This window comes from Bombus huntii, chromosome 1 (genome assembly GCF_024542735.1).
Source record: "Bombus huntii isolate Logan2020A chromosome 1, iyBomHunt1.1, whole genome shotgun sequence".
NCBI lineage: Eukaryota > Metazoa > Arthropoda > Insecta > Hymenoptera > Apidae > Bombus > Bombus huntii.
The window spans coordinates 25,646,290-25,668,697 of record NC_066238.1 but is presented as its reverse complement, the minus strand read 5'-3'; the positions used below and the strand labels follow the sequence as shown (position 1 = coordinate 25,668,697).

Sequence of the window (22,408 nt, the reverse complement as noted above, 5' to 3'; positions counted from 1 at the left end):
TGGAACGCGCGTGGCAGCTTGTCTTTGCTGAGGTTGCATTTGTGATGTGTCTAGTAATTTCTTTGCTGGTGTGAATGGAACGTACAAGGCACGTGGCAACTTAGTGTTTTGCCGAGTCTTTGCACGTGTGGGACGCTGTACTATCTTCCCCAAAAGACCATTAAAAATAACACGTCACTTCATAAGGGATGGTGTGAAGTGGCAATTCGTAACAGTTGTTAATTGTTTGGCGAGTTCGTTTTACTTGGCGAGTTTAATTTGCTTAGTGAGTTTTTAGGTTAGTTAGGTTAGGTCAGGGTGGTACTTGCCTGGACATACTCTCATGGTGTTTAGATAGGTTTCGTGAGATGTATCCGAATGCTCCGTGTGTGACTTCTGAGTTTATTTAATAACAGTGCTTTATATGCCTACGTGTATTTTGAACAGATGTTGTTTTATTAGAGTGATTTTATTTATATGTAATTTTTTTTATAAGGTGTATTTTATTTGTTATTTTCCTCCCTTGCATTGGAGCGTTGTGAGTAGTGTCGACTCTGGATGGTGGTTTGTGCTTCTTGATTGTTACTTTGGTAAATTATAGTTACGTAGATTTTGATTTTTATTTCCATTGCCTCCGCTGTTTAGTTTGATTTACTGTTGTAGGTTTCGGTGATTTTGGTATTAGCGTTGGATAATGGATTGGAGGCATCGTCGTCAGAGATTCCCACGCGGACTGTCCTAGTGTGTATCCTATTTGTTTTCTTGTATTTAATTTAATTTTTTCCTTTTTGGTTTATCTTTATTCGCTGCATATGGTGTTTCAGTGCAAGAAGAAGAAGAAGTGTTGTCAAGAATCCGTGAGTGGCCCCAGAAGACGCAGTCATCGTGTGTGAGCAGGAACGAAGAGTCGAGTTTACTGAGGGTGGCGTGTAACATTTGTGTTGTGTTTTCTTGTGTACAATATGTATTTATATATGTCGGGTTTACATTAGAATTAGGATTAGGGGCGTGAAACGAATCTTCGTTTGGGTTACACGTTGTCATCATGCAATAGAGAAGACATTGACTAGTGCAAATACGATTATTATAGAACCGGACAAGTAACCGTGGTAGTTAGGTACTCGAGAAACTAATGACAATGATCCTAAGTTCAATAACGAATCCGCGGCCGACGGGATGATAGATGAACGTACTCACAAAATTTAAGTCGGACGCGTAATATTCACTGGTCGTAAAGGGTTACTCCTTTCATCGATGAGATCGCGAGCGAGGATGCCTTTCCCGTCCCGATGATGCCACAGAGGAAAACTATAATGGGGTGTGTCTAAGGACACGAGATCATCGGATTCGTCGAGAAAAGCCTTCGTTCAGAAAGTAAGGGAAATTGGCGTTCCTGCTAATTGGTCAATCTCCATATCGGTTGTTAGAAAAGGATGCTAGCCGCCCTCGAGGGAAAGTTGCTAGTGGGAGACGCCGCTCGTTGAAAAATATGTCTCCCCTATCTTCCCGTAGTTGGGACAAAGACTGTTTGTCTGTTTGAAGGACTTTAGTTAACTAAACCTTAAGATTTATAACGGGCCCTCGGGCTAGCCGAACATGTACTGCGGAGACGCATCGACATCTGGCAATCATCTTACTCGAAGAATAGGGTCTGCACGTGGCGAGCCACGGGACAGAAACCGTTGGAATGTTTACTGTCGCGTGTCGCCACAAATATTTCTTTTAAGGAGAGCTATAGAATTACTTCATACCTCTGTCAGGCAAAGCGTTCATCCCGTGACCGCGGCTACGTTCGGCGACTGACTGTCGCCTCGAACCCAAGCTCATTATCACAATTCTCGAATAATTACAATCGGGTTGAATAACTACAATTGTTCAATTACAGCTATAGTAGACTCTAGGTTACAATGTTGCGGGATTATCCAAAATTCCAAAGCTCCGGTGTTCTTTCATCTCCGACATATATATATATATTATAATATATATATATTATATATATATTATATATATTATATATATTATATATATATTATATATATATATGTCGGATCACGATTCGAATTTTGGGCGCGCGACGACTCTTCATGTGGACTAGCCATCGTTTCACAAAGCCGAGATTTTATTTACACGTATATACAGGTCTATCACTAAGCTTAACAAATAATAAGTACAACTAATAATAAGTCTAACAAACACTAAGCCTAATGAATAATACGATCTACGAATAATTAAATTAAATAATACTATTAGCAATGTTTGAGTTCAAACGAATCCACGGTCACCGGGATAACTCCTTAGTAAGCGAAACTAACTTAGACGCAAATGCGATCGTCGAAAATGCTCGATGTATCACTCTCCAAGGCAATCGCAAGAATGCCAGCCTCGTGGAGATTTTTCTCCCTGTACGATTGCATTTTGTTTTCTATACCCGTTTGGAAGCATCGAGAAGGTTCCAAACGCCGTTGCTAGGCACATTCGTTGGAAGCATAGAGAAAGTTCCAAACGCCGTTGCTAGGCAGTTTCTGCCTGGAGTTTTGATTACTAATACAATGTATGTCCCATTGCATCGGCACCTCCGAGGCAACATCACACATGGCTCGGCCCGCTCTCGAGGCCGCATGCCGCCACAACCACATTTCTCGGAAAACACATACAACCACTCCAGACCTCCGTTAGATAAAACATCCATCCCGTGACCGTGGCTACGTTCAGCGACCGATTGTCACCTCGAACCCAATCTCGCTTATTACAAATCTTAAGCAATTACAACTATAATAAAATCTAGGCTAAGGTACTAGAGGATGTTCCCAAAATTTCCAAGGAAAGGCTTCGGCTTTCCTTTCATCTCCGACATATATATATATATTTAAGCAATTGTCATTTGTAATTGTTTGATATTTGTGAAAGCGAAAGTGGGTTCGAGGTGACAACTGGTCGCCGAACGTAGCCACGGTCACGGGATAAATGTTTTGCCTGACGAAGGTGTGGATCGGTTGTATTGTTCTCCCTAGAAATCACATAGAATTGTACTTTAGAGATGTCGACATAATGGGACACACGTTGTATTAGGAATCAATCTCCAGACAGAAACTGCCTAGCAACGGCGTTTGGATCTTTCTCGATGTTTCCAAAGAGTATACAACAAACTTTTGACAGAAATTGTCTAGCAACAACGATTGGAACCTTCTCGATGCCTCCAGCGAGCATATAACAAACAAATGCAGTCGTATAGCGAAAAAGATTTTCATCAGATATTCATTCGTGTGATCGCCTTGGAAAGTGATACATCGAGCAATTTACCGAGTGTCTCAGCAATCGTATTTTTGTGTTTAAAATTATTCTACGCATAGTAAAGAGTTATCCCGTTGACCGTGGATTCGTTTGAACCCCGGAACATTGTTAATAGCGTTAATTAAATTCATTATTCGTAAAACCTATCAATCGTTAGTCTCATTATTCGCTAAATTTATTATTCGTAAGACATATTATTCGTTCCTCTTATTGTTCGTTAAACTTATTATTCTTTAATCTAATTATTAGTTAAACTTATCGTTTGTTAATCTTATCATTTATTAAACTCATTATTCATAATATTTTGTAAAATCTTGTTTATTCGCGTAAATATATTCTCTGTTTCGTAAAACAATGGCTAATTCAAACGAAGAATCATTACGCACCTTAAATCCTAATGATAACCCGACATCAGAAGTGGGATCAAGCCTATGTGTCACCTTGGAACAACTCATGAAAATCGTGGACCGGATAACTCAGCCTAAGAAGCAAAGACCGAGACTACTCGATACAAGACAGAACAATTCCTTTCGCGTTGTGGTGGCAAAGAGACAGCCGCCTCGGCGTTAATAAGGATATTCAGAGAACGACCGTCGGAGACCGAATCCCCAGGAGCCTACGCCGACATCTTCGCCAGGAAATTCACCGACGGAACCCGAAGCCAAACGATGCAAGCTATCGGGCCACCAGGATGCATAGCGAACAGCAGAAGGATACACGACGCCAGGAAAAAAACCGACCAGCCACATCGTCCAAGATGGTTTGCTTCAAGTGTCGTGCGGAGGGTAGTATCGCACCTGATTGTCCGCTACTGCAGAACAGAAAACCCGGCCTCAAGAACGAACGTCGAGTCGACTCCTGCGTGATGGAGTCTCTACCTGGTAGTTTAAGTCATCTGGGTGAGTCGTTCCCATTTTATTTAGATTCCGGAGCCGAATGCTCATTAATCAAAGAATCTGTAGCCTCGAAATTTTCTGGCAAACGAACGACTGATGTAGTAGTAATGCGAGGCATAGGGAATACTTGTGTTAACAGTACATCTCAGATCTTGTCCACTGTATGTATTGTGGCGGATCGGTATCAATAGGACGCAGATAGGTCGAGGCATCAACGCGGCGCAACACCTCCCGGGCGATCCGCTGGTACCAACCGCCAACACTAGAGGGCTACGACGACAACGAGTCTGTCTAACTCGCTAGCGGTCGAATATACGAGCGATTGATACAAATACCGCACCTAGCGAGACTCCCTCTACGTCTAAGGCAGGGACTACCGGGCATAGCCTTACTGACGAGTCCACCGGTAGTCCCGGGACGAAACGCACAACTCTCTTTCCATCCGCCACATTGGTGACCACCGACAACGAACACGCACCTTTGGAGAAGGAGTCAGGAAAGGAGCCAACCACCGACGACGAACACGCCAAGCAGGTGACCGGATACGAGACGACGACCAAGCCAGGAAGTGATGTAGCCATTGCAATAGTTCATGGGCATCACCTCCAGCAACACGTCAGAGAAAGAGACAACCATCTCGTCCCCACGACGATCAGCCTTCCATCATCGATGACGAGCCATTTCCTCTAACTTGTATCGCGCTATATAGCTTTGGGGTCACGCTATAGCGCTAGGGGGAGGCTGTGTGGCGGATCGGTATCAATGGGACGCAGACAGGTCGAGGCATCAACGCGGCGCAACACCTCCCGGGCGATCCGCTGGTACCAACCGCCAACACTAGAGGGCTACGACGACAACGAGTCTGTCTAACTCGCTAGCGGTCGAATATACGAGCGATTGATACAAATACCGCACCTAGCGAGACTCCCTCTACGTCTAAGGCAGGGACTACCGGGCATAGCCTTACTGACGAGTCCACCGGTAGTCCCGGGACGAAACGCACAACTCTCTTTTCATCCGCCACAGTATTAACGGTTTTACATTGGAGATAACTTTTCATGCCCTTGCTGATAACTACTTAAAATACGATATCATGATTGGTCGTGAAATTTTGAGCCAAGGTTTTGACGTGAATGTTACACGAAACAGTGTCGATATTTGTAAGACAAAAATGGTTAACGCTTGTAGCAGAGTCGCGGAAGATGCGGTCAACATTAACGAGATCGACACTGATGTAGTTGGTAACGATAAAGATCGATTGATTTCTGTTTTCGAAAAATTCAAAGAGTCATTTATTACGGGTTTCCCGCGGACTCGTGTAAATACGGGCCAATTAGAAATTCGTTTAATTGATCCCGACGTCACCGTGCAACGAAGTCCTTATAGACTCAGCGAGGAGGAGCAAAGAATAGTCCGAAAGAGGATAGGCGAACTGATCCGAGCAAAAATCATAAAGCCGAGTAGTTCACCATTCGCAAGCCCTATGTTACTTGTAAAAAAGAAGGACGGCTCGGATAGATTATGTGTAGACTTCCGAGCGTTAAATAAAAACACCGTCGCGGATCGGTACCCCCTTCCCCTCATAACTGACCAGATCGCGAGACTGAATAGGGCGAAATACTTTATAAGCCTGGACATGGTCAGCGGATTCCACCAAATCCCTATCCACCCGAATTCGACTGAATATACCGCGTTCGTTACTCCCGATGGTCAATACGAATACATGACGATGCCGTTTGGATTGAAGAATGCACCATCTGTTTTTCAGAGGGCCATTCTCAATGCCTTAGGTGACCTTGCTTATTCATACGTTGTCGTTTATTTGGATGACGTCTTAATTATCGCCGATACGATAAATCAGGGGTTAGAAAGATTAAACACCGTCCTAGATACCCTCGTAAACGCCGGATTCTCTTTTAACTTTTCTAAATGCTCCTTCTTGAAGACGTCAGTACTTTATCTGGGTTATGTGATTCATAACGGAGAAGTCCGTCCAAACCCAGGTAAAGTACAAGCCTTGAGCTCCTTACCCGCACCGACGACCGTCACACAGCTCCGGCAATTCATTGGTCTAGCTTCTTACTTTCGAAAATTTGTTCCTAAATTCTCACAGGTAATGAAATCTTTGTATGCACTCACTTCCGGTAGCAAGAACATAAATTGGACGGATAAACACGAAAAAATCAGGCAAAAAGTAATTTCTATTCTGACCAATGAGCCGGTGCTAATGATATTTGACCCCAATTATCCAATAGAACTACATACGGATGCTAGTTCAGAAGGATTTGGGGCTATCTTAATACATAAGGTCGAAGGTAAAAATAGAGTAGTCGAGTATTACAGCAAGCGGACTAGCCCTGCGGAATCTAGATACCATTCCTATGAGTTAGAAACGCTGGCAGTTGTAAACGCCATCAAGCATTTCCGTCACTATCTGCACGGTCGGGAATTTCTTGTTGTCACTGATTGTAATTCTCTGAAGGCATCCAGTAACAAGGTACATTTAAATGACAGGGTTTACAGATGGTGGGCTTACCTACAAACTTTTACCTTTGACATTATGTATCGGGAAGGCAAACGAATGGCCCATGTAGATTTCTCTTCGAGAAACCCCGTAGATCTGGATCATCGTACGATCAACAAAATTGTAGAGAAAGAAATCAATCTATCCGAAATCTCCGACGATTGGTTGCTAGCAGAACAACGTCGCGACCCACAAATCTCTGAGATCGTCCGTAAATTGCAAAACGAAGAGCTCGCGGAAGACATTGCGAATACGTACGAATTACGGTCCGGTACACTCCATCGTAAAATACAGAGAAAAGGCAGAACTCTTTGCTTGCCCATTGTCCCAAGGGGTTTCAGGTGGTCCGTCATTAACCATGTGCATCAGTCCATTATGCACTTAGGTTGGGATAAAACGCTTGAGAAACTATACGAGTATTACTGGTTCGAAGGAATGGCGAAATATGTTCGCAAATTCGTTGAAAACTGTCATGCTTGTCGAGTTTCGAAGGCTAGTTCAGGTAAAGTACAAGCTGAACTACATCCCATACCTAAGACCAGCATACCCTGGGATACGGTACACATGGATATAATGGGCAAATTAAGCGGTAAGAGCGGTAACTTTTACAAAATTTGTATACCTGTATCATACCCGTAAATTAGATTCCTTTAACACCATTACAGCACTTAAGTCCGCTATATTTTTATTCGGCAATCCCTGCCGAATTATTCTTCTGCAATAATGTACCTGTTTCTTTTTAATGATAAATCCACTTACGTACTGATAATTTATCGTCGTCAGTGAAATATGAAAGTGATTTCTTGACGTCTCGTATTGTAAACGTGTTTGTTTGCGCTACTGTTTCCATCTTATATTTCTTTTCTTCGTGTCTTTTTTTATACTATTTTTTCCTCATACTCTCTCTCTCTGATTCAGATTCTTTTTCTTCCGATTCCTCTATTTCCTTCTCCATGTGTCGTCTGTCTTCCTCGTACCTTTGCTTTCTTTCTACTGGTGCTTAAGGGGGGGCGGGTGAGGTATTAAATTTTTGTTTTGCATTTTCTTTTATTTTTTTAATTGAATGCATAATATCTTAAGAATATTGTGTCAAAATTTCCAGTCGATTGGAGCAAAATTGACACATGTCGGATTTTATTACCTACCCGACCCGAGCGCCCTATTGTTACCTGGCAGACGTCTTTCTCTCTATATAATACCTGTAGTATCGTGGACGAAAGGCCTAAGAAATATCGGGCGAACTATGAACAACGTCGCGAGAGCCGAGGCGCCGTCGGGCCCATCAATGTGTCATCGGTCTTTTCAAGTGCATAGTTTCGTGGAAAAGACCTACGTGACCCTGTCCACGAGCGTCTGCAGAACACGTGTGCGGTGGGCCTAGGAAAAAGACAACAGAATGCGACAACGGCCAGAGTGTGAGTCGAGAAACAGAGTGCGAGTCGAAGAGCCGAGTGCGAGTTGAGCGGAGACGGAGGTTGCGAGTGGCGTTGCCGAGAGAGTGTGGATTGCGCTGTTTTCTGTACGTTTGGCGTGAATAGTTCAGGTTGAACAACAATCGTCTTTTTCTGTCTGATTAACATCTCTATTGTCCACTCTTTGTAAACATATTATATCACGATATTACATACCTAATTTTACCCCCCAGATCTATTTATAGAAATTTCGACTTAAGTACAAACCTCCTTATACCTGTACTGTATATTTTGCCAGTGTACAGTATAAAATTTACTGTAGGAGTATTCTATCGAGCAGACGTACAGGTGCGTCTTGGCTCCGTTTTCATTAAGTTTTGTGTTAAATTATATTACTTATTACTTGTATAAATTATATTAAATATTACTAAAATGCCTAAAAAAAATTAGAAGATCTGATAGACAAACAACTGGTTCGAGATTATATCGACCTAGAAAAATTGTACCTCCGCATAAACGTAAAAACGAAGGCATTTCAACAAGTAGCGCGTCAGCTAAAAAAATAAAAGTGACCGTTGAAGATCAAGTTACGAAGGATCTTGAAGACCATTATAGGTGAAGTGTGTGAAATGTGATGGAAAAGTAAATTTTCATTCGACTAAGAAAGAAGGCCTTGGATTTAACATCAAAGTGTCGTGCGAATGCTGTAAACAGATTACAAATGTTCCGTCTAGTGCAAGAATAAACTCTGGTACTTTCGATGTTAATTATCGGTTTGTTTTCGTGATGAGGATATTAGGCCTTGGATTAGTTGGCTGTGAAAAGTTCTGCGGCTTGATGGATTTGTCTAGTAGGTTTTTATCAAAACCGACGTACAATGATTACGTGAAAGAAATGTGCTCGACTGTAAGAGAAGTAGCGAATCGATTTTTTTAATCTGCTATAAAAGAAGAAAAAGCAGCAACAGCCGAAGAGCTATCATGGATGATAGCAACATCCTTTATGGACCTGGCATTGATGATTCAGTGTGAGGTAAGCCGATAAAATTCGCTTATGAACGTTTTATACCAGACTTTTTAGTGTTCAAAACTTTAAAGCGTTTTCCCCACAACTCACGTTTTCAAAGTCGGCGCCCCTCATAACTTTATAACTACTGCACCGATCCTTTCGAAATTTTGAACACTATTTCTGTACATAATTTACGAGATAACGTTGGAGAGGTTTTCAAATTTGTTAATTATTTGTATTTTACAATAACAAAATAGCCGCAAATTTTCGCACAAAATCGCGTTTTTCCCTTCAAAGTGTTCCAAAAAAGTGAAAAATTGAAATTTCGAAAAACCCTCCTAGCGTTACTTGGGCGAAACTGTTACCTAACGAATGAACTTTAACTTTTTGATTTCAGATGATCCAGCACCAAGTTATGAGGGGCATGGCAATTATACTTTTTTCCGAGACACCTCCGAATAATTGCTGTCATTGCCGTATTTTTTAATATTTCTCCGTGAAAATTTTACGGGAAAATCTAACGGGAACGAGTGCATTCAGTGCGGCCAGGGCGTTGGCAGTCACACCCGATCTGGACTTCATTGTCAGCACCTTACAGATGCTTGACACCTTTGACGCGGTTATATTCAATTCTTACATCAATGATTTAGAAATTAATAATCTGTTTAATCTGAATGCTTCCTGCATTATTGGTATCAGATACAAAAAAACATATACAGCACTTTTGACTTTTTATAGGAAATAAATATTGATTATTTGTCATATATCACGGTTACAGGACTTGATACCTATGATAACCTGAATAGTGATAGTGTTTAAATTGATAGTGTATTCAAGGAACTACTCTTGATGTTTAACGAACAACAATTTATTAACAAACATAACATATAACATAACAATTAACATGTGATCAACAAATAATCTCCATCCTGGAATTAACTATCGCTGTGGTATAAGGAAGATAGGGTTTATTCCGCTACCAACCTTCCGAGATTTCGGTAAAATTGGTTTGTTTTTTTGTAACATTTTTTATCCTACGATGATCCAATTCTACGGGGTTCCGCGAAAAGAAGTCTACGTGGGCCATTTTTTTGCCTTCTCGAAACATAATGTCAAAGGTAAAAGTTTGTAGGTAAGCCCACCACCTGTGAACCTTTTCAATTAAATATACTCTACTAATGCTTTCCTTCAGGGAACTACAATCAGTGACGACAAGAAATTGTCGTCCACGTAGATAGTGCCGAAAATGTTTGACGGCGTTTACAACCGCCAACGTCTCTAATTCATACGAGGAATACATAGATTCCTCAGGGCTAGTTCTTTTACTGCAATATTCTATCACTCTATTTGTACCTTTAACTTTGTGCATCAAAATGGCCCCATATCCCTTCGAACTAGCGTCAGTATGTAGTTCGATCGGGTATTTGGGATCGAGTGTTATTAACGCCGACGCGCCAGTCAGGACGGAAATTACTTTTTGCCATATTTTTTCATGCTTTTCCGTCCAAGTTATGTTTTTATTATTCGAAATAAGGTCATACAGGGGTTTCATTATCCGTTTATATTTAGGGATGAAATCTTGAAAGTAAGAGACTAAAACTATGAACTGCTTCAGCTGTGCGACGGTCGTTGGCGCGGGTAAAAAACTCAAGGCTTGTGTTTTACCCAGGCTGGGACGAACTTCTCCGTTACCAATTACATATCCGCAATAGTGTAACGACGTCTTTAGAAAAGAGCATTTAAAAAAACTAAAAGAAAATCCGGCTTTTACGAGGATACTTAATACGGTGTCCAATCTTTCTAAAGCTTGATCTATCGAGTCGGCAATGATTAAGACTTCATCAAAGTAAACAACAACGTATGAATAAGCGAGGTCGCCTAAGGCATTGAGGATGGCCCTCTGAAAAACGGACGATGCATTTTTCAATCCAAATGGCATCATCATGTACTCATATTGTCCGTCGAGCGTAACGAACGCTGTATACTGCATCGAATTAGGATGAATGGGAATTTGGTGAGACCCTCCGGCCATATCTAGGGTAATAAAGTATCTCGCCTTCTGCAGCCTCGCGATCTGATCCGCTTCAAGAGGGAGATGGTACTGATCCGCGACCGTATTTCTATTTAGTTCTCGAAAATCTACACACAATCTATCTGAGCCGTCCACTTTCGTCACGAATAACATAGGGCTCGCGAATGGTGAACTACTAGGCCTTATAATTTTAGCTTCAATTAGTTCGTTTATCCTTTCACGCACAATTCTCCACCCTTCCTCGCTAAGATTATAAGGGTTTCTTTGGACGGTAATGTTAGAATCTATTAAACTTATTTCTAACTCCCCCGTACTTATGCGAATACGCGAGGACCCCGCAATGGACGAATCTTTCAATTTTTTGAGAATAGAAATTAATCGATCTTTATCATTACCGATTACATCTGTGTCGACCTCGTTAATATCGATCTCGTCGTCCGCGGTTTTGCTACAGTCATTAATTGTCTTTGACTTATAAATAACGAGGCTGTTTCGCGTAATATTTACGTCAACACCTTGACTTAAAATTTCACGACCAATGATGATATCGTATCTTAAGTAGGTATCAAGAAGTACATGAAAAGTTATCTCTAATTCAAAACCGTTAATACATACAGTGGACAATATCTGAGATGTACTTTCAACACAAGTATTTCCTATTCCTCGCATTGCTACTATATTAGTAGCTTTTTTGCCAGATAATTTCGGGGCTACAGACTCTTTAATTAATGAGCATTCGGCTCCACAATCGAAATGGAATGAGAACGACTCACTCAGGTAACTTAATTTACCAGTAGGAAACTCCACCATTCAGGTGTCGGCTCGATGTTCGTTATTGGAATCATAGTTTTTTTCCCCCAGTAACGGACAATTAAGCGAGATATGATCTACCCTACGACACTTGAAGCACAACATCCTGGCCGATGTAGCTGGTTCGCTTCTTTCTAGACGCCGCCATTTCCATTTCCATTTCTCGGTCTTTACCCTCCCACAGTAAAAGCACTTATTCCGCGAGTCAGGTAGCCTGTATCGTTTGGCTTCGGGACCAATTGATGTATTATTTAGACATTCGTCCTCGGTCTCGATATCCTTTTCAAGTGCTATTTGTTCAATGGGCTGATCTTGTGCGCTCACTTGACAATGAATCTTAGCGTTGAGTAATTCTTCTTTAGATAAATTTTCACACTTCGCCTGCACGTGGGAGCGGAGAGGAGCGATGTAAGCTGCCATGTTTTCGTCCTTCTGTGGTTTTTCTCTGGATATACTCATTACCGCCGAGGTTGCTGTTTCTTTACCACCAAAACGCGTAGTAAAAAGTTCCATAAACGTCGGCCAGGTAAGCTCTTCGCCATTCACTATCTGCGTAAACCAATGCGCTGCAGAACCTTTTAGAGCATTTTTTAAAGCAGAAATTAGCGCGCTGTCTTGTAGAGGGTTGTCCTTCATAAGCTGATTAGCAGCTGCGCACCATGCGGCTGGATCAGCGCCCGCGATTTCGGGGTCAAAATGTGGTAGCATTAGATTTATAGATTTCGCACTCTGTATCCACGCCAGCGTGTGAATAAAATCGCGCACCATAATCATATGCTCTTGCAATGTTATAACCGGCACTGGTCCCTCTTCTGATGTCGGGTTGGCGTTGGGATTAGAGCTATGGGCGCTTGATGAATCTTCACTGGAACTAGCCATCGTTGTGTTACAATGAAGATAGAGTTTATTAACACAAGTATGGACACAACCGATTTGACAACTAACTGCTAAGTTAGACAGTCTAAGTTGGACTATATGTTAAGACGTGAAATATTCACGGATCGCAAAGACGTCACTTAACTCGTTGATGAGAGCGTACGCGAAAGAGTGTCCCTCCGTCACGGTGACGCTGAAAAGGAAAACTACGATGAGGTGTGTGCAAGGGCACGAAATCGTCGGACTGGTGGAGAAAAATCTTCGTTCGGAAAGTGAGGGAAGTTGTCATTGCTGCTAATTGGTCAATTTCCATTGTGGTGGTTAGAGGAGGGTGCTAGCTGCCCTTGAGTGGAAGTTGCTAGTGGGAAGCGTCGTTTGTGAGAAAAATAGATTTTCCCTACCTTTCCGTAGTCAGAACAAAGACTATTTGTTTGTTTGAAAGACCTTCTGTCAAGTGCCGTTACAACTATTTCTTCTTAATTCTTACTTTCTCTTTAAGGAGAGCCTATTTACCCTATACCTTTATTAGACTTTATTAGCCTATACCTTTGTTAGACAAAGCGTTCATCCCTTCGGTGACTGGTTGTCGCCTCGACTCTGGGCTCATTATCATTAATCTCGAACAAACACAACCGGATTGTGTGACGCGAAAAAAGAAGTCGAAAATATAGAATGAAAATTTTTTTTTAATCTTTTTTTTTTTTAATTTTTCCATCGAGACAACGATTTACAGAGATCCGTTATAACGAGACGTGATAAAGTGCACGCGAATAAGAGATGAGTAAGGCAGATTAGATTAAGTTAGAATGAGTAATTTCGCCTAAAACATCGAACGGAAGATCTGTTAAATATAATATATGTCGGAGATGAAAGAACATCGGAGCCTTTGGAATTTTGGATAACCCCGCAACATTGTAACCTAGAGTCTACTATAGCTGTAATTGAACAATTGTAGTTATTCAACCCGATTGTAATTATTCGAGAATTGTGGTAATGAGCTTGGGCTCGAGGCGACAGTCAGTCGCCGAACGTAGCCGCGGTCACGGGATGAACGCTTTGCCTGACAGAGGTATGAAGTAATTCTATAGTTCTCCTTAAAAGAAATATTTGTGGCGACACGCGACAGTAAACATTCCAACGGTTTCTGTCCCGTGGCTCGCCACGTGCAGACCCTATTCTTCGAGTAAGATGATTGCCAGATGTCGATGCGTCTCCGCAGTACATGTTCGGCTAGCCCGAGGGCCCGTTATAAATCTTAAGGTTTAGTTAACTAAAGTCCTTCAAACAGACAAACAGTCTTTGTCCCAACTACGGGAAGATAGGGGAGACATATTTTTCAACGAGCGGCGTCTCCCACTAGCAACTTTCACTCGAGGGCGGCTAGCATCCTTTTCTAACCACCGATATGGAGATTAACCAATTAGCAGCAACACTTTCTGAACGAAGGCTTTTCTCGACGAATCCGATGATCTCGTATCCTTAGACACACCCCGTTATAGTTTTCCTGTGTGGCATCATCGGGACGGGAAAGGCATTCTCGCTCGCGATCTCATCGATCCAAGAGTAACGCCTTCGCGATCAGTGATCATTCTCAGACTTAGACTTTGTGACTACGTTCTGTTGTCATCCCGTTGACCGCGGATTCGTTATTGAGCCCGAGAGCATCGTCACTAGTGTCGCGAGTGCCGAACCGCCGTGATCAATTGTTAAGACTGTAATAATTCTATCATTGTAATAAACTACGCCTGTGTGTACCGTATCAATGGCTAATCCTCGAGAAGATTCATTTGACGCCCACAACCCCATTCCCAGTGCCGACCCGACATCAGAAGTGGGATCAGAACGGTTGCTAACGCTGGAAGGGCAGGTCGCTGTCATGAACAACCTAATTCATACGTTAATGCAACGAACGGATACGGGAATCACCAAATTACCACATTTTAACCCAGAAGTCGCGGGCGCCGACCCAGCCGCGTGGTGCGCGGCTGTTAGTAGGACCCTAGAGAACAACCCCCTGCGAGAAGACGCGCTACGCTCTGCCTTAAGTGACTCTCTACAGGGTTCTGCAGCGCATTGGCTGGCGCGAACGGTGGGAAACGGAGAAGTTACCTGGCCTGGAATTAAGGAACGATTCCTTACACAGTTCGGTGGCCGAGAGACGACGTCCTCATCGTTAATCAAGGTATCCAGGGAACCGCGGGAAGCGGGCGAATCCACGGGGGCGTTTGCCGGCCGTGTCCGTTCCCTCCTACAGACGCGGTGGCAACATTCTACGCTAGACGAAATACTTAACGCTGTCACTCTCTACATATTAATTCCACACGACCAACGCCTTAAACGATTGGCCCTCACGAGCGATATCAGAACGGAGGACCAATTCCTGAGCGAAATGCGACCCTTCTGTTACGAAGAAGAGTCGACATTTTCGCCGAGATATGCATCGGCGGAACCCGAAGCTAAGCGACGCAAGTTATCGGGCCACCAGACGAAGTGTCACTACTGTGGTACTCTCGGACACAGAATAAAGGACTGCCGCAAGAGGATGCAGAACGAACAGCAAAGGGATGCACGACGCCAGGAAGGAAACCGACCGGCCGCACCGTCCAAGGCGGTTTGCTACAGGTGTAATGCGGGAGGCCACATCGCACCTAACTGCCCGGCGCGACGGGACGGTAGACCAGGCCCCAAGGATGAGCGTAAAGTCAACTCCTGCGTGGTGGAGTCCCCAGCCGGTAGTTTAAGTCATCTGGGTGAGTCGTTCCCATTTTACTTCGATTCCGGAGCCGAGTGCTCATTAATTAGAGAATCTGTCGCTCCGAAATTCTCCGGTAGGAGAACGACAGATATAGTAGTTATGCGAGGAATAGGAAACACCTGCGTGAAGAGTACATCCCAGATCTTATCTACGGTACGCATTAACTGTTTTACATTGGAGATAACCTTCCACGTTCTGGCCGATAGTCACCTGCATTATGATATCATGATTGGCCGCGAGATCTTAAGCCAGGGTTTTGATGTAACTATTACACGGAATAGCGTCGATATTTGTAAAACGAAGACTATTAATGCCTGTAGTAAAACCCCCGAGGACGAGATCAATATCAATGCGGTTGACACTGACGTGGTTGGTAATGATAAAAGTCGGTTAATTTCTGTCCTCGAGAAATTCAAAGATTCATTCATTACGGGCTTCCCACGTACTCGCGTAAGCACGGGCCAGTTGGAAATACGGTTAATCGATCCTAATGTTACCGTGCAAAGAAGTCCCTACCGACTTAGCGAAGAAGAGCGTAGGATAGTGCGTAAGAGAATAGACGAGTTAATTAGAGCAAAAATCGTGAGGCCGAGCAACTCACCGTTCGCGAGCCCTATCTTACTTGTAAAGAAGAAAGACGGCTCAGATAGACTGTGCGTAGATTTTCGGGCATTAAATAAAAATACGGTCGCGGACCGGTATCCCCTACCCCTCATCGCAGATCAAATCGCGAGATTGCAGAAGGCGAGATACTTCATTAGCCTGGATATGGCCAGCGGATTCCACCAAATTCCCATTCATCCTAATTCGACGGAATATACGGCGTTCGTTACACCCGACGGGTAATACGAGTACGTGACTATGCCGTTCGGATTGAAAAATGCACCATCCGTTTTCCAGAGGGCCATTCTCAACGCCTTAGGCGACCTCGCGTATTCGTTCGTTGTTGTTTACTTAGACGACGTCCTAATTATTGCCGACTCAGTAGACCAAGCTCTAGAAAGGGTGAGCACCGTATTAGATACCCTCGTGAAAGCAGGATTCTCCTTTAACTTTTCGAAATGCTCCTTTTTAAAGACATCGGTACTCTACTTGGGATACGTAATTCGTAACGGAGAAGTCCGCCCAAACCCGGGTAAAATACAAGCCTTGAGTTCTCTACCTGCACCGTCGACCGTCACACAACTTAGGCAATTCATAGGTTTGGCCTCTTATTTCCGAAGCTTTATTCCCAAATTTTCACAAGTAATGAAACCCCTGTACGCACTTACCTCGAGTAACAAGAATATACCTTGGACGGATAGGCACGAACAGATAAGACAAAAGGTAATTTCCGTTCTGACTGACGCGCCGGTGCTAATGATATTTGATCCCAATTACCCCATAGAATTACATACGGACGCTAGCTCGGAAGGATATGGAGCCATCCTAATGCACAGGGTCGAAGGGAAAAGTCGAGTAGTGGAGTATTACAGCAAAAGGACTAGCCCTGCGGAATCTAGGTATCATTCCTACGAATTGGAAACGTTAGCAGTTGTAAACGCCGTCAAGCACTTCCGTCATTATTTACACGGACGAGAATTCCTCGTTGTCACCGATTGCAACTCCCTTAATGCATCCAGTAGTAAGGTACACTTGAACGACAGGGTTTACAGATGGTGGGCTTACCTGCAAACTTTTACCTTTGACATTAGGTACCGGGAAGGTAAACGGATGGCCCACGTAGATTTCTTTTCGCGAAATCCCGTAGACTTGGATCGCAGTACGTTCAGCAAAATCGTAGAGAAAGAAATTAACCTAACCGAAATCTCCGACGATTGGCTACTGGCGGAACAACGTCGCGACCCACAAATTTCCGAGATCGTCGACAAATTACAGAACGAAGGGCTCGCGGAAGACGTCGCGAATACGTATGAGTTACGGTCCGGCACCCTTCATCGTAAAATACAGAGAAAAGGTAGAACTCTCTGCCTGCCCATCGTTCCGAGAGGGTTTAGGTGGTCTGTTATTAACCATGTGCACCAGTCCATTATGCACTTAGGTTGGGATAAAACGCTTGAGAAACTGTACGAGTATTACTGGTTCGAAGGAATGGCGAAGTATGTTCGCAAATTCGTAGAGAACTGTCATGCTTGTCGAGTTTCAAAGGCAAGTTCGGGTAGAGTACAAGCCGAACTACACCCCATACCTAAGACCAGTATACCTTGGCATACGGTTCATATGGACATAACGGGCAAACTAAGCGGTAAAAACGATTCGAAGGAATACGTCATTGTGTTGGTCGACGCCTTCACCAAGTTCGTATACTTGCACCATACCCGTAAGTTAGACTCCATTAACACCATTAAAGCGCTTAAGTCCGCTATATTTTTGTTCGGCAGTCCCTGCCGGATAATAGCGGATCAGGGAAGATGTTTTACGGGCAAAGAATTTCGAGACTTTTGTCAAGATAAACACATTAAACTCCATTTAATTGCGACCGGAGCTAGTAGGGCCAACGGGCAGGTAGAGCGTATTATGAGTACGCTAAAAAACATGTTCACAACAATAGAAACCACCGGGCGGTCCTGGCAAGACGCGATCGGGGAAATACAACTGGCCTTAAATTGTACCACCAACCGCTTGACTAAGTCAAGCCCGTTGGAACTACTGATCGGTAAAACAGCGAGACCCTACGGCTTATCCCTACCCGACAGTATCGAAGAAAGAGAGGTAAATATCTCCCATGTAAGACAGCAGGCGATAAAGAATATAGAAGCAAGCGCCAAATACGATAAGGATAGGTTCGACAAAAACAAAGCTAAAATAGTTAGGTTCAACCTTGGCGATTTCGTGTTACGTAAAAACGAGGAAAGAAACCAGACGAAGTTAGATCCGAAATTCAGGGGTCCATTCGTAATAGCCGAGATTTTGGAAGGAGATAGATATACCCTAAAAACCTTAGACGGCAAACGATCATATAAGGACAGACACGACAGACTGAGAAAAATGCCAGAAGGTTGCGTCCCTGCTGAATTAGACGTCTGCGGTGATGACAACGGCGGTGATAATAACGATGCAAGTACACTGACCTCAGAGGATCATTAACACTGCGTTGTGGTCATAGTAGTACACCGAGTGGTTTTATGTGCTTTTGTTGTAACCCGTTGAGAGGGTTGATGTGTTTTTGTTGTAACCCGTTGAGAGGGTTGATGTGTTTTTGTTGTAACCCGTTGAGAGGGTTGATGTGTTTTTGTTGTAACCCGTTGAGAGGGTTGATGTGTTTTTGTTGTAACCCGTTGAGAGGGTTGATGTGTTTTTGTTGTAACCCGTTGAGAGGGTTGATGTGTTTTTGTTGTAACCCGTTGAGAGGGTTGATGTGTTTTTGTTGTAACCCGTTGAGAGGGTTGATGTGTTTTTGTTGTAACTCGTTGAGTGGGTTGATGTACTTTTTGTTGTAACCCGTTGAGTGGGGTTACGTGCTTTTGTTGTAACCCGTTGAGTGGGCTTACGTGCTTTCTGGGTGTAATGCACCCAACGTGGCAATATGATCCAACAAACTGAGGTTCACCGGTGTACGAAATCGAAAATGATCTGTTGTGTCATTACGGTCTGACTGGCGACTCACAGAACGCACCTAACACTTTGAATACAAATTATAACATTACAAATTCCTATTCTCTTTTATTTTTCCGTTGTCAAACCTCCGAACGAAACTTTGTTATTGCACTGGACCCTTGACTTACTTGGACATTTAGCTAAATCGCAAATAATGTCAGTTGTATCGAATCTAATGTAAGAAATACGATATTTTAGTTACACACGAGGACGTGTGATAGTCAGGATGGCCGTGTCGGAGATGAAAGAACACCGGAGCCTTTGGAATTTTGGATAACCCCGCAACATTGTAACCTAGAGTCTACTATAGCTGTAATTGAACAATTGTAGTTATTCAACCCGATTGTAATTATTCGAGAATTGTGATAATGAGCTTGGGCTCGAGGCGACAGTCAGTCGCCGAACGTAGCCGCGGTCACGGGATGAACGCTTTGCCTGACAGAGGTATGAAGTAATTCTATAGCTCTCCTTAAAAGAAATATTTGTGGCGACACGCGACAGTAAACATTCCAACGGTTTCTGTCCCGTGGCTCGCCACGTGCAGACCCTATTCTTCGAGTAAGATGATTGCCAGATGTCGATGCGTCTCCGCAGTACATGTTCGGCTAGCCCGAGGGCCCGTTATAAATCTTAAGGTTTAGTTAACTAAAGTCCTTCAAACAGACAAACAGTCTTTGTCCCAACTACGGGAAGATAGGGGAGACATATTTTTCAACGAGCGGCGTCTCCCACTAGCAACTTTCCCTCGAGGGCGGCTAGCATCCTTTTCTAACCACCGATATGGAGATTAACCAATTAGCAGCAACACTTTCTGAACGAAGGCTTTTCTCGACGAATCCGATGATCTCGTATCCTTAGACACACCCCGTTATAGTTTTCCTGTGTGGCATCATCGGGACGGGAAAGGCATTCTCGCTCGCGATCTCATCGATCCAAGAGTAACGCCTTCGCGATCAGTGATCATTCTCAGACTTAGACTTTGTGACTACGTTCTGTTGTCATCCCGTTGACCGCGGATTCGTTATTGAGCCCGAGAGCATCGTCACTAGTGTCGCGAGTGCCGAACCGCCGTGATCAATTGTTAAGACTGTAATAATTCTATCATTGTAATAAACTACGCCTGTGTGTACCGTATCAATGGCTAATCCTCGAGAAGATTCATTTGACGCCCACAACCCCATTCCCAGTGCCGACCCGACATATATATATAGGGGCTTATATCTTCCAAACGCATGATTTCCCGAAGTTTAAATTTCATATTTCAGATACAGCCAAAAAATTCTACCAAATGTTCAAATCGGGCAAATTGTGAATGTGAACAACTAAATAAAAAAAAAAAAAAAATATTTCATATCTATTGCCTCGTCCAACGATGCTCACCAAATTTCATCTCGGTCGGTCAGCGGTACCTTTAGGAATAATATTCTTTTTTGTATATTCTATACTTTTCAAGAATAAAGTAGTTCATAATTTGAAAAAAGATATTTTGAGAGATACAAACGTAAGGAAAATATGAAGAAAATAGCAGATATAATAATGAAATTCATAGCTTTAAATCTTCTTTGAGTTACACTGTTAAAGGATTAAGTAATAGTCGAATTGATTTTGACTAGATAGTCATGATTAAATATAAATAATTGTGATTAAATAAATTGTCATGTGAGAGAACATTTTATAATTTGCTAAATTTAGTACAAATAGATTTAGCACAATAGATTTATTCTACAGTAAAATACAGTGAATTATTGAAATAAATTATATAGTTCTTAGAAATCAATTACAAATGATAATTTACAAATCTATATGTACATATATACATCTATATATTCTTTTAAAAATACTATGTATATAATGTTTTACAGCAACTTACTTGATGTTCCTTCATCCTTTACATCCTGAACGATTCTCCGGACACTCTGTGTGAATTTGCCCATGAGATTCGTGCCTGCTAAAAAATATTAACAAACAATTACTTAGAGAAGTATAAATAAAGATGTTAGAAAATTTATCGATGCTGTATGTATAACATTGTGCTTTAGTAAGTTATTAATTAATAGAACAATAAATGTATTTATTATCAGTGAAACTGATCTCAGTGCATTGTGACTTCTTTATAATATTTATGAATATGAGTACCATTAATGAGTGATGAAGGAAGAATTTCTTTTATAGAATAAAAGAGATTTGATCTTGGAAGGATTAAAAGAAAGATGAGGTATATCTATTAATTATTAATTTATTAATTATTAATTTTTAAATATCAACCTATATGGTTGTTACATTCATTTTGATTCTATATATTAGAGTTGGTTTTTATATCAGTGTTAGCATTAGAAAGACAAATGGTTTATTTTTTGCTTATTGCGCTATTTGCATATTGCATATTCAGAAGGTAAACGTTTTCGTCAGAAGCAAAGATGTGTGTCGATGTATGTTTATGTTGGATGCCATAAAATGCGATAGGACAAGAGAGTGAATAAAGCTTCTTAGTTATACAATAGAGAAGGATCGCCAAGGTAGACCCTTAAAGGCATTTAAAGCTCTCCCGGCAGGTAATCTATTGTCTGTAGGACAATATTTAAGGGGGGGCTAAGGTTAATTAGTACACAAATAAGGCATGTTTTTGTGAATTATTTATGACGACACAGTTAAAATCTCTTTATTAAAACCAATAGTGCATTAAAGTATGGCATTCGAAGAATATTGTATAAAATTTTCACGGAGAAATATTACAAAATACGGCAATGGCAGCAATTATTCGGACGTGACAGAAATTCCTCGGGGTAACTTTCGACCGGTCAGATCGCTAGAATTAGCTACCTTAACAATCGGAAGTATCCGTGTTTGCGACACGTTCGACTATTGAGAACACAATGGAAATGGAAAATTAGAGGCATTGTTAACATTACTAGAACCGTCCTAAGTGCTAATATCTCGACTCAGAGATAATATCTAGTTTCTGAAAGCTGGTGTCATAAATCATAATTGTCTTCATAAATTTTCTATTTTCTATAGTTTATTTGATTGATTTATTTAATGTTGCTTAATTGTATACTGTTAAAATGAATGAAGCTATGGATTATATGGAAAATAAATAAAGTTTGTAAATAAAAGAGTCCTGAAGGATACAGTTTATCCCTACATTTTATACCACCCGTTTAACGTATTTGCGTAGTTAATCTGTGCTTGCATTTACGAGCATTAGGACAATATAATTTGGGTTCGTGA

At 42.1% G+C, this 22,408-nt stretch overlaps 2 protein-coding genes across 2 annotated transcripts in view; both read left to right on the top strand.

Moving 5' to 3' along the window:
* LOC126866841 (dnaJ homolog subfamily C member 8) overlaps window positions 1–22,408 on the top strand; it is a 131,870-nt gene that overhangs the window by 30,702 nt on the left and 78,760 nt on the right. The gene's annotated exons all lie outside the window — the stretch shown is intronic.
* The window catches only part of LOC126866713 (uncharacterized), a 497,548-nt gene that overhangs the window by 465,191 nt on the left and 9,949 nt on the right, over window positions 1–22,408 (top strand). The gene's annotated exons all lie outside the window — the stretch shown is intronic.